This window comes from Malaclemys terrapin, chromosome 4, assembly GCF_027887155.1.
Source record: "Malaclemys terrapin pileata isolate rMalTer1 chromosome 4, rMalTer1.hap1, whole genome shotgun sequence".
Lineage (NCBI taxonomy): Eukaryota > Metazoa > Chordata > Testudines > Emydidae > Malaclemys > Malaclemys terrapin.
In genome coordinates this window covers 39,706,811-39,719,132 of record NC_071508.1, presented here as the reverse complement: position 1 = coordinate 39,719,132, position 12,322 = coordinate 39,706,811, and the positions used below count along the sequence as shown (strand labels likewise).

At 52.5% G+C, this 12,322-nt stretch overlaps 1 protein-coding gene across 2 annotated transcripts in view; it reads left to right on the top strand.

The window, feature by feature from the left end:
* The window catches only part of RASSF7 (Ras association domain family member 7), a 128,392-nt gene that overhangs the window by 28,818 nt on the left and 87,252 nt on the right, over positions 1-12,322 (top strand). The gene's annotated exons all lie outside the window — the stretch shown is intronic.

The following is a 12,322-nucleotide window of genomic DNA, read 5'->3' as shown; positions in this document are numbered from 1 at the left end:
GGGACGTTTCACCAACATCAATGTGGGCTGGCTGGGAAGGGTTCATGACGCTCGCGTCTTCAGGAACACTAATCTGTTTAAATGGCTGCAGCAAAGGATTTACTTTCCAGACCAGAAAATAACCGTTGGGGATGTTGAAATGCCTATAGTTATCCTTGGGGACCCAACCTACCTCTTAATGCCATGGCTCATGAAGCCATACACAGGCAGCCTGGACAGGAGTCAGGAGCTGTTCAACTACAGGATGAGCAAGTGCAGAATGGTGGTAGAATGCCCTTTTGGACGTTTAAAGGGTCACTGGCGCACTTTACTGACTTGCTCAGACCTCAGCCAAACCAATATTCCCATTGTTACTGCTGCTTGCTGTGTGCTCCACAATCTCTGTGAGAGTAAGGAGGATACCTTTATGGTGGGGTGGGAGGTTGAGGCAAATCGCCTGGCCACTGATTATGCGCAGCCAGACACCAGGACGATTAGAAGAGCACACCAGGAAGAGCACACATCAGAGAAGCTTTGAAAACCAGTTTCATGACTGGCCAGGCTACGGTGTGAAAGTTCTGTTTGTTTTTCCTTGATGAAAACCCGCCCCCTTGATTGACTCATTCCCTGTAAGCAACCCACCCTCCCCCTTCGATCACAGCTTGCTTTCAAAGGAAATAAAATCACTATTGTTTAAAAATCATGTATTCTTTATTATTTGATTATAAAAAGAGGGAGAGAACTGACAAGGTAGCCTGGGTGGGGTTGGGGAGGAGGGAAGGAAAAGGCCACTTCAAAAGTTCAAAATAATGACAGCCTTTTGCTTGGGCTGTCCACTGGGGTGGAGTGGCAGGGTGCATGGAGCCTCCCCCCCCCGCGTTCTTATACCTCTGGGTGAGGAGCTATGGAACTTGGGGAGTGGGGAGGGCGGTTATGCAGGGGCTGCAGCGGCACTCTGTGATCCTGTTGCCATTCCTGAAGCTCCACCAGACGCTGGAGCATGTCCGTTTGCTCACGCAGCCGCCCCAGCATTGCATCCTGCCTCCTCTGATCTTCCTGCCACCACCTCTCATCTTGGGCGTCCCTCCTCTCTTCACGTTCATCCCTCCTCTCTTCACGTTCGTCCCTCCTGTCCTCACATTCACTGGCATCTTTCCTGTACTTTGATCCGTGCCTTTCCACTTATTCAGATGAGCTCTTTCATCGCGGATCGATTGCATGATTTCCGAGAACATTTCGTCTCGTGTGCGTTTTTTTTCGCCGCCTTATCTGAAATACCCTTCAGGATGGAGGAGGGAGGCTTGAAAAATTTGCAGCTGCGGGAGGGAGGGAAAAAAGAGAGAGAAGAATTTAAAAAGATACATTTTACAGAACAATGCTTATACTCTTTCACGGTGAACAATACTATTCACATTACATAGCACATGTGATTTCGGTACAAGGTTGCATTTTGCATCTTATATTGAGTGCCTGCAGCTTTGGTGTTGGAGATCAGACACAGGTCCGGGCAACAGAATTCAGCTTGCATGCAGCCATGATAAGCCATTGTCTTTTGGCTTCTGCAACCTTCATAAAAGCAGTGCCCTCCTTTCCCATACCAAACAAAGCCTGTTGAGTGCTGCGGTTTTCCTGTTAACGTGCAGCAGCAGAAACCAAACTAAACCCCACCACCACCCATCCAATTCTCTGGGATGATCGCTTTACCCCTCCCCCCCACCGCGTGGCTGGTATCAGGGAAGATCCCTGCAGAAACCAAACTAACCCCCCCCCCATCCAATTCTGTGGGATGATCATTTTACCCCTCCCCCCACTGCGTGGCTGGTATCAGGGAAGATCCCTGCTAGCCAAACGCGAAAAGCTCAGCGCCAATGCCCCCGCCCCCAGCTTGGCTAACTGCAGGGAAGGATTTATTTTCAGCCACAGGCAAACAGCCCAGTAGGAACGGCCACCTCTGTCCCCTTAATTAAATTCCCGTATTTCAACCAGGTTACCATGAACGATATCACTCTCCTGAGGATAACATAGTGAGATAAAAGAACAGGAGTACTTGTGGTACCTTAGAGACTAACAAATTTATTTGAGCATAAGCTTTCGTGGGCTACAGCCCACTTCTTTGGATGCATAGAATGGAACACACAGAAAGAAGATATTTATACATACAGAGAACATGAAAAGGTGGAAGTAGCCATACCAACTGTAAGAGGCCAATCAATTGAGATGAGCTATCATCAGCAGGAGGAAAAAAACCTTTGAAGTGATAATTGAGATGACCCATAGAAGGTGTGAGGTTACTTAACATGGGAAATAAATTCAAGTAGTGTCAAGTGTCATCGTCGGCATTTAGCCGTGGGGGGTGGCACACAGGAGACCCGCTCCCCGCCCACCTCTGCTCTGTCTCCTCCCCTGAGCATGCCACCCCACTCTGCTTCTCTCCCTCCCAGGCTTGCGGCGCCAAATAGCTGATTGGCGCCGCAAGCCTGGGAGGCGGGAGAAGTGGAGTGGCGACAGTGTGCTCAGTGAGGAGGCAGAGCAGAGGTGAGCTGGAGTGGGGAGCTGCCGCACGGTTCCCCGGGCTGGGAGGAGCTGTCACAGAGTGGGAGCCTCAGGGCGGAGGGGGGGGAGCTGTTGCGGGGGGGGTGCCTCAGGGCGGGGGGGGCGGAGAGCTGCCATTGGGCTCGGGGAGGGGAGAGTGCAAGGTGGAAGTTTCACCTAGGGCGCAAAACATCCTTGCACTCGCCCTGCTTCCATGGCTTCATGGTCTGGGATACCGCCTTGGGAGGGTACTTCAGTCAGGCTGAGAAAAAGATCCTAGCTGTTGGGGAGAACGGAGTGCTGTGTGCTCTCCGCAAGCTCGTCCTCCTCCTCCTCATCATCATCTTCCCCGTCCGCAGAATCCTCAGGCATGACTGAGATTACCCCGCCTCGGAATCCACGGTCAGGGGTGGGGTAGTGGTGGCGCCCCCCCCCTAGAATTGCATGCAGCTCAGCGTAGAAGCAGCATGTCTGTGGCTCTCCACCGGACCTTCCGTTTGCTTCTTTGGTTTTCTGGTAGGCTTGTCTGCAGTAGCGTAGCTAGCAGGGTGCAGGGGAAGCAGCCGCTTCCCCTCAGCAAATTTCCCCAAAGCAGTGCCTTTCCAAAGGCGGCCGGAGGAGCGAGGGGAGGCGCACCATGCTGCCGCGGCCGGAAGAGCAGCGGGGGAAGGGGGACGCACCATGTGGCCCGCAGCGCGGCCGAAGCCACGGCTGGAGGAGCGGGGAGGGGGTGCAGGCTGCCCGCCCGCAGGCCGCAGCACAGCCGGCAGCTATGGGTGGGTGGCGGGCGCGCTGCCAAAGGAGCGGGGGGAGGCGCACCATGCTGCCGCTGCTGGAGGAGGCTGGCTGGCGGCCGGCAGCAACCGGGGACGGCGGGCACGGCTGGAGGAGCGGGGTGCGGAGAGCGCAGCATGGTGGCCAGCAGTCACAGCCAGAGGTGTGAAGGGCGGGGGGGGCCGCAGGGGTGGCACGGCAGGGCCGGAGGAGCCATGGGGGGGAGGGGCGGAGCGGCCAGAGGAGGAGCCAGCCAAGGGGGGCATGCCCAGAGGAGGAGCCAAGGGGGGGAGGGGCGAAGCGGCCGGAGGAGGAGCCAGCCAAGGGGGCATGCCCAGAGGAGGAGCCAAGGGGGCGCCTTTTTTATGTTTGCTTCCCCTCTTCTTAGAAGCTGGCTACGCCACTGCTTGTCTGAGCTTCTTAACTTTCACGCGGCACTGATATGAGTCCCTATTGTGGCCTCTCTCCATCATGCCCTTGGAGATTTTTTCAAATGTTTTGGCATTTCATCTTTTGGAACGTAGTTCTGCTAGCATGGAATCTTCTCCCCATATAGCGATCAGATCCACTACCTCCCGTACGGTCCATGCTGGTGCTCTTTTTCGATTCTCGGACTGCATGGTTACCTGTGCTGATGAGCTCTGCGTGGTCACCTGTGCTCTCCACGCTGGGCAAATAGGAAATGAAATTCAAAAGTTCCCGGGGCTTTTCCTGTCTACCTGGCCAGTGCATCCGAGTTCAGATTGCTGTCCAGAGCAGTCACAATGGTGCACTGTGGGATAGCTCCCAGAGGCCAATACCATCGAATTTCATCCACACTAACCCTAATTCGAATCGGCAATGTCGATTTCAGTGCTACTCCCCTTGTCGGGGAGGAGTACAGAAATCGATTTTAAGAGCCCTTTATGTCGAAGTAAATGGCTTTGTTGTGTGGACGGGTGCAGGGTTAATTTGATTTAATGCTGCTAAATTCGACCTAAACTCAGGGTATGTCTACACTACGAAATTAGTTCGAATTTATAGAAGCCGGTTTTATTGAAATCGGTTGTATACAGCCGATTGTGTATGTCCACACAATAAAATGCTCTAGGTGCTCTAGTCGGCAGACCGCGTCCACAGTACGAGGCTAGCGTCGACTTCCGGAGCATTGCACTATGGGTAGCTATCCCACAGCTATCCCACAGTTCCCGCAGTCTCCGCCGCCCCTTGGAATTCTGGGTTGAGATCCCAATGCCCGGATGATGCAAAACAGTGTCGCGGGCGGTTCTGGGTACATGTCGTCAGGCCCCTCCCTCCCCCGTCACAGCAACGGCAGACAATAGATTCGCGCCTTTTTATCTGGGTTAGTTACCTGGGTTACCTGTGCAGACAACATGGAGCCCGCTCAGCACAGCTGAGCTCACCGTCACCATATATCCTCTTGGTGCCGGCAGACGTGGGACTGCATTGCTACACAGCAGCAGCTGCTAACTGCCTTTTGGCGGTAGACGGTGCAGTAGACTGGTAGCCTTCATCGGCGATCTGGGTGCTGGCAGCCGTGGGGCTTGCCTTTTGGCAGTAAATGGTGTATTATGACTGTTAGCCGGCCTATTACAAGTCGGGTCATCGCACATTAGCAGAGTCTTCCCTGAGCAGCAGCTCGTGCAATAGGCCTGAAGACCATCGTCATACACCACCCCGTATTTGCTGCCAAGCACCCAGAAAGATGCCGAGGGCTATCAGTCACGCTGCACCGTCGTCTTAAGATGTAAAAAATAGATTTTCTCTGTATTCATTTGCTTCCCCCTCCCTCCGTCAAATCAACGGCCTGCTAAACCCAGGGTTTTCAGTTTAATCTTTGGGGGGGACCAGTCTGTGACAGTTGTTTGTGTCTCTCCCTGATGCACAGCCACCGTTCTTTATTTTAATTCCCTGTGCCTGTACGCCATGTCGTCACTCGGCCCCCCTCCCTCCTTCCCCTAGGCCGTCAGATACTACGTTTGCGCCACAGCTCGAGCCGCGAAGCGGTTCACGCCTTTTCTTTGAATTCTGGGTTGAGATCCCAATGCCCGGATGATGCAAAACAGTGTCGCGGGCGGTTCTGGGTACATGTCGTCAGGCCCCTCCCTCCCCCGTCACAGCAACGGCAGACAATAGATTCGCGCCTTTTTACCTGGATTACCTGGGTTACCTGTGCAGACAACATGGAGCCCGCTCAGCACAGCTGAGCTCACCGTCACCATATGTCCTCTGGGTGCCGGCAGACGTGGGACTGCATTGCTACACAGCAGCAGCTGCTAACTGCCTTTTGGCAGTAGACGGTGTAGCATGAGTGATAGCCGTGGGGCTGGCAGCCGTAGGGCTGCATTGCACCAGCCCCTTCCAGGCGATGGTATATTATGACTGGTACCCGTCGTCGTCGTACTGGAGTGGCTGTCAATCATGGCCACCTGGGCAGACATGCTACTGTCTCGATGATGACGGTTACCAGTCATAATGTACTATTTTCTGCCAATTGCCCAATATTGTCTGCTAAGCACCCAGAAGAGGCCAAGGGCGATGCTGGGTGCTGGCGGACGTGGGGCTGGCAGACATGGGGCTGCATTGCTACACAGCAGCAGCCCCTTGCCTTTTGGCAGATGATGGTATATTATGATTGGTACCCATCATCATCATACTGGTATGGCTGTCACTCATGCTGCAGCGTCGGCTGCCACCTTAAGATGTAAAAAATAGATTTATTCTGTGTTCATTTGCTTCCCCTTCCTCCGTGAAATCAACGGCCTGCTAAGCCCAGGGTTTCCAGTTTAATCTTTGGGGGGACCATTCTGTGTGACAGTTGTTTGTGTTTCTCCCTGTTCCTGTACCTGTACGCCATGTCGTCACTTGGCCCTCCCTCCCTCCCTCCCTCCCTCCCGCCCTCCTTCTCCTGGTCCATCAGATACTACTTTCGCGCCTTTTTTCTGACCAGGCGCCATAGCTAGCACTGGGATCATGGAGCCCGCTCAGATCACCGCGGCAATTATGAGCACTATGAACACCACGCGCATTGTCCTGGAGTATATGCAGAGCCAGAACATGCCAAGGCGAAACCCGGACCAGGCGAGGAGGCGATTGCAGCACGGCGACGAGAGTGATGAGGAAATTGACATGGCCATAGACCTCTCACAAGGCACAGGCCCCAGCAATGTGGAAATCATGGTGTCACTGGGGCAGGTTGATACCGTGGAACGCCGATTCTGGGCCCGGGAAACAAGCACAGACTGGTGGGATCGCATCGTGCTGCAGGTATGGGACGATTCCCAGTGGCTGCGAAACTTTCGCATGCGTAAGGCCACTTTCATGGAACTTTGTGACTTGCTTTCCCCTGCCCTGAAGCGCCAGAATACCAAGATGAGAGCAGCCCTCACAGTTGAGAAGCGAGTGGCGATAGCCCTGTGGAAGCTTGCAACGCCAGACAGCTACCGGTCAGTCGGGAATCAATTTGGAGTGGGCAAATCTACGGTGGGGGCTGCTGTGATCCAATTTGCCAGGGCAATGAAAGACCTGGTGATAGCAAGGGTAGTGACTCTGGGCAACGTGCAGTCAATAGTGGATGGTTTTGCTGAAATGGGATTCCCAAACTGTGGCGGGGCCATAGACGGAACCCATATCCCTATCTTGTCACCGGAGCACCAAGCCACCGACTACGTAAACCGCAAGGGGTACTTTTCAATGCTGCTGCAAGCCCTGGTGGATCACAAGGGACGTTTCACCAACATCAACGTGGGATGGCCGGGAAAGGTACATGATGCTCGCGTCTTCAGGAACTCTGCTCTGTTTCGAAAGCTGGAGGAAGGGACTTTCTTCCCGGACCAGAAAGTGACCATTGGGGATGTTGAAATGCCTATCGTGATCCTTGGGGACCCAGCCTACCCCTTAATGCCATGGCTCATGAAGCCGTACACAGGCAGCCTGGACAGGAGTCAGGACCTGTTCAACTACAGGCTGAGCAAGTGCCGAATGGTGGTGGAATGTGCATTTGGACGTTTAAAAGCGCGCTGGCGCAGCTTACTGACTCGCTCAGACCTCAGCGAAAAGAATATCCCTATTGTTATTGCTGCTTGCTGTGCGCTCCACAATATCTGTGAGAGTAAGGGGGAGACCTTTATGGCGGGGTGGGAGGTTGAGGCAACTCGCCTGGCCGCTGATTACGCGCAGCCAGACACCAGGGCGGTTAGAGGAGCACAGCAGGGCGCGGTGCGCATCAGAGAAGCTTTGAAAACGAGTTTTGTGACTGGCCAGGCTACTGTGTGAAACTTCTGTTTGTTTCTCCTTGATGAACCCTCCAAACCCCCCCCCCGACCCGGTTCACTCTACTTCCCTGTAAACCAACCACCCCACCCCACCCTCCCCTCCCCCTTGCAGAGGCAATAAAGTCATTGTTTTTTCACATTCATGCATTCTTTATTAGTTCCTTACAGAGGTAGGGGGATAATTGCCAAGGTAGCCTGGGATGGGTGGGGGAGGAGGGATGGAAAAGGACACACTGCATTTTAAAACTTTAACTCTTATTGAAGCCCAGCCTTCTGATGCTTGGGCGATCATCTGGGGTGGAGTGACTGGGTGGACGGAGGCCCCCCCACCGTGTTCTTGGGCGTCTGGGTGAAGAGGCTATGGAACTTGGGGAGGAGGGCTGTTGGTTACACAGGGGCTGTAGCGGCGGTCTCTGCTCCTGCTGCCTTTCCTGCAACTCAACCATACGCTCGAGCATATCACTTTGATGCTCCAGCAGACGGAGCATTGCCTCTTGCCGTCTGTCTGCAAGCTGACGCCACCTATCGTCTTCAGCCCGCCACCTCTCCTCTCGTTCATGTTGGGCTTTTCTCATCTCCGACATTGACTGCCTCCACGCATTCTGCTGTGCTCTATCAGCCTGGGCGGACATCTGCAGCTCCGTGAACATCTCGTCCCTCGTCTTACGTTTTCTCTTTCTAATGTTCACGAGCCTCTGCGAAGGAGAAACATTTGCAGCTGGTGGAGGAGAAGGGAGAGGTGGTTAAAAAGGACACATTTTAGGGAACAATGGGTACACTCTTTCATTACAAGGTCGCATATTTCGGCTTGCAGGCAGCCATCGTAGGCCACAGTGTTTTGGCTTTTTTAACCTTCTTAACATGCGGGAAAGGTTGCAAACAGCAGCGCATTTCCCATATCAAGGATGAATTGGGTTGTCCATTTAAAATGGGGTTTCAATGTAAAAGGAGGGGGCTGCGGTTTCCCGGTTAACATGCGGCACAAACACAAGTAAACCACCCCCCCCCCACACACACACACACGATTCTCTGGGATGATCACTTCACCCCTCCCCCCCACCGCGTGGTTAACAGCGGGGAACATTTCTGGTCAGAAGAGCAGGAACGGGCGCCTCTGAATGTCCCCCTTAATAAAATCACCCCATTTCAACCAGGAGAGCTTTCTGGAGATGTCCCTGGAGGATTTCCGCCCCATCCCCATACACGTTAACAGACTTGCTTGCTTTTTTTTTGTAATGTTTACAAATATTTACAAAGTTACACTCACCAGAGGTCTCCTGTGTGCCCTGAGGGTCTTGGGTGAGTTCGGGGGTTACTGGTTCCAGGTCCAGGGTCACAAACATATCCTGGCTGTTGGGGAAACCGGTTTCTCCGCTTCCTTGCTGCTGTGAGCTACCTACAGTACCTCCATCGTCATCTTCCTCGTTCCCCGAACCGTCTTCCCTGTGTGTTTCTCCAGTGAGAGAGTCATAGCACACGGTTGGGGTAGTGGTGGCTGCACCCCCTAGGATCGCATGCAGCTCCGCGTAGTAGCGGCAAGTTTGCGGCTCTGCCCCGGACCTTCCGTTTGCTTCTCTGGCTTTGTGGTAGGCTTGCCTTAGCTCCTTAATTTTCACGCGGCACTGCTGTGTGTCCCTGTTATGGCCTCGGTCCTTCATGGCCTTGGAGATCTTTTCTAATACTTTTCCATTTCTTTTACTGCTACGGAGTTCAGCTATCACTGCTTCATCTCCCCATATGGCGAGCAGATCTCGTACCTCCCGTTCGGTCCATGCTGGAGCTCTTTTGCGATCCTGGGAGGACTCCATGACGGTTACCTGTGCTGATGAGCTCTGCGTGGTCACCTGTGCTCTCCACGCTGGGCAAACAGGAAATGAAATTCAAACCTTCGCGGGTCTTTTCCTGTCTACCTGGTCAGTGCATCTGAGTTGAGAGCGCTGTCCAGAGCGGTCACAATGAAGCACTGTGGGATAGCTCCCGGAGGCCAATAACATCGAATTCCGTCCACACTACCCCAATTCCGACCCGCAAAGGCCGGTTTTATCGCTAATCCCCTCGTCGGAGGTGGTGTAAAGAAACCGGTTTAAAGGGCCCTTTAATTCGAAAGAAAGGGCCTCGTTGTGTGGACGTGTCCAGGCTTAATTCGGTTTAACGCTGCTAAAGTCGACCTAAACCCGTAGTGTAGACCAGGCCTTTGAGTATAGACCAGGCCGTAGAATGGAGCCCTTCAGGAGAGGGCAGTGTGGTCCAGTAGCTAGATTGCAGGCTTGGGAGTCAGGAGGTCTGGGTTCTATCCCCAACTCTGCCGCAGACTTACTCTGTTCCCTTGGGCAAGGCATTCCCCTGTCTGTGCCTTCAGTTCTCTCTCAGTAAAAATGGGGATAAGGCTGCCCTTCCTTTGTAGAAGCTGTTTGAGATCAGGAAGGTAAAAGCACTGTGAAAATGGCAAGCATTACTGGAGAAGTTTGCAAGTGCAGTAAAGTACTGCCAGGGGTGTGTTCCCCAAGGCTTCAACAATGAGATTGTGCTTTAGAAATTTGTGAAATATAATTGTGAACAATGACAAAGTGTAAACATGGGCAAAGCTAATTAAGCATAGGGAAGCAATGCCTCAAGGTGTACAGTTACTCCCAGATCTACATTTCATTGGCCATTCAGGTTCCTGCTGTTTCTCTCCCCCACCCCGGAGTCCCACGCATTCCCATCACAAAAGCCTTTCCATGTTTATCACCCCACCCCTGAATACTTGGCTATGGTATTCAAAATGTTACAGATTACTACTTGCAGGCCTAAGGGGTTAGCTCCGCTTTGCAGTTGGCTGCCCTGCCAGATATAGCTATCCCCTTTAAGGATGATCTTCAGAGCCTGTCAGTGGCACTCTTCAATTATCCTGAGTGAGTGCAAGGCTCTCCCTCAAGACCTGAGCATGCTACTCCCCCCCACCCGCACAGTGGGGGAAGCTAAGGGCTGGGAATCTACCTGGTGTTTCCCAGCCCAGGTACCATTGTGGAGCTCCAGGCCTGAATTCTTCCTTTATTATAAAGTACTTGAATGACCCAACCTGCAATTGTGTTTCATTAAACTCTCCTCTGTCAGTATTGGTGGCTGATCCTAATCATACAACCTAGCAATGATTACAACCTAGGGAGTTTACACCTGGATACATCTATCCCACCTTTTCCCTTCTTCCCACTCCAGGTGGGTTCTTTCTGTACCTGGGCACCCAGGGCCTGACTCTCCACTGTGGGTTCATAGAATCATAGAATTTTTTCACTTGACCAGAGCTCGGAGAGCCGGGAAGCGACCTCAGGAGGTCATCTAATCCAATCCCCTGCTCAAAGCAGGACCAACCCCAACTAAATCATCACAGCCAGGGCTTTGTCAAAAAAACTTAAAAATCTCTAAGGATGGAGAGTCTACCACCTCCCTAGGTAACCCATTTCAGTGCTTCACCACCATCCTAGTGAAATAGTGTTTCCTAATATACAACCTAGACCTCTCCCACTGCAACTTGAGACCATTGCTCCTTGTTCTGTCATCTGCCACCACTGAGAACAGGCTATCTCCATCCTCTTTGGAACCCCACTTCAGGTAGTTGAAGGCTGCTATCAAATCCCCCCCTCACTCTTCTCTTCTGCAGACTAAATAACCCCAGTTCCCTCAGCCTCTCCTCGTAAGTCATGTGTCCCAGCTCCCTAATAATTTTCATTGCCCTCTGCTGGACCCTCTCCAATTTGTCCACATCCCTCCTGTAGTGGGGGGACCAAAACTGGATGCAATACTCCAGATGTGGCCTCACCAGTGCCAACTAGAGGGAAATAATCACTTCCCTCAATCTGCTGGCAATGCTCCTACTAATGCAACCCAATATGCCATTAGCCTTCTTGGCAACAAGGGCACACTGCTGACCCATATCCAGCTTCTTGTTCACTGTAATACCCAGGTCCTTTCCTGCAGAACTGCTGCTTAGCCAGTTGGTCCCCAGCCTGTAGCAGTGCATAGGATTCTTCCTTCCTAAGTGCAGGACTCTGCACTTGTCCTTGTTGAACCTCATCAGATTTCTTTTGGCCCAATCTTCCAATTTGTCTAGGTCACTCTGGACCCTATCCCTACCCTCCAGTGTATCTACCGCTCCTCCCAGCTTAGTGTCATCTGCAAACTTGCTGAGGGGAAAATTAATCCCATCGTCCAGATCATTAATAAAAATGTTGAACAAAACAGGCCTCAGGACTGATCCCTGGGGCACTCCGCTTGAGACCAGCTGCCAACTAGACGTCGAGCCATTGATCACTACCCATTGAGCCCAACAATCTAGCCAGCTTTCTATCCACCTTATAGTCCATTCATCCAATCCATACTTTTTTAATTTGCTGCAAGAATACTGTGGGAGACTATATCAAAAGCTTTGCTAGTGTCAAGATATATCACATCCATCACTTTCCCCATATCCACAGAGGCAGTTATCTCATCATAGAAGGCAATCAGTTTGGACAGGCATGACTTGCCCTTGGTGAATCCATGTTGACTCTTCCTGATCATCTTCCTCTCCTCCAAGTGCTTCAAAATGGATTCCTTGAGGACCTGCTCCATGATTTTGCCGGGGACTGAAGTGAGGCTGACTGGTCCGTAGTTCCCCTTTCTTCCCTTTTTAAAATATGGGCACTACATTTGCCTTTTTCCACTGGTCTGGGACCTCCCCCGATTGCCACAAATTTTCAGAGATAATGGCCAATGGCTCTGCAATCACATGAGCCAACTCCCTC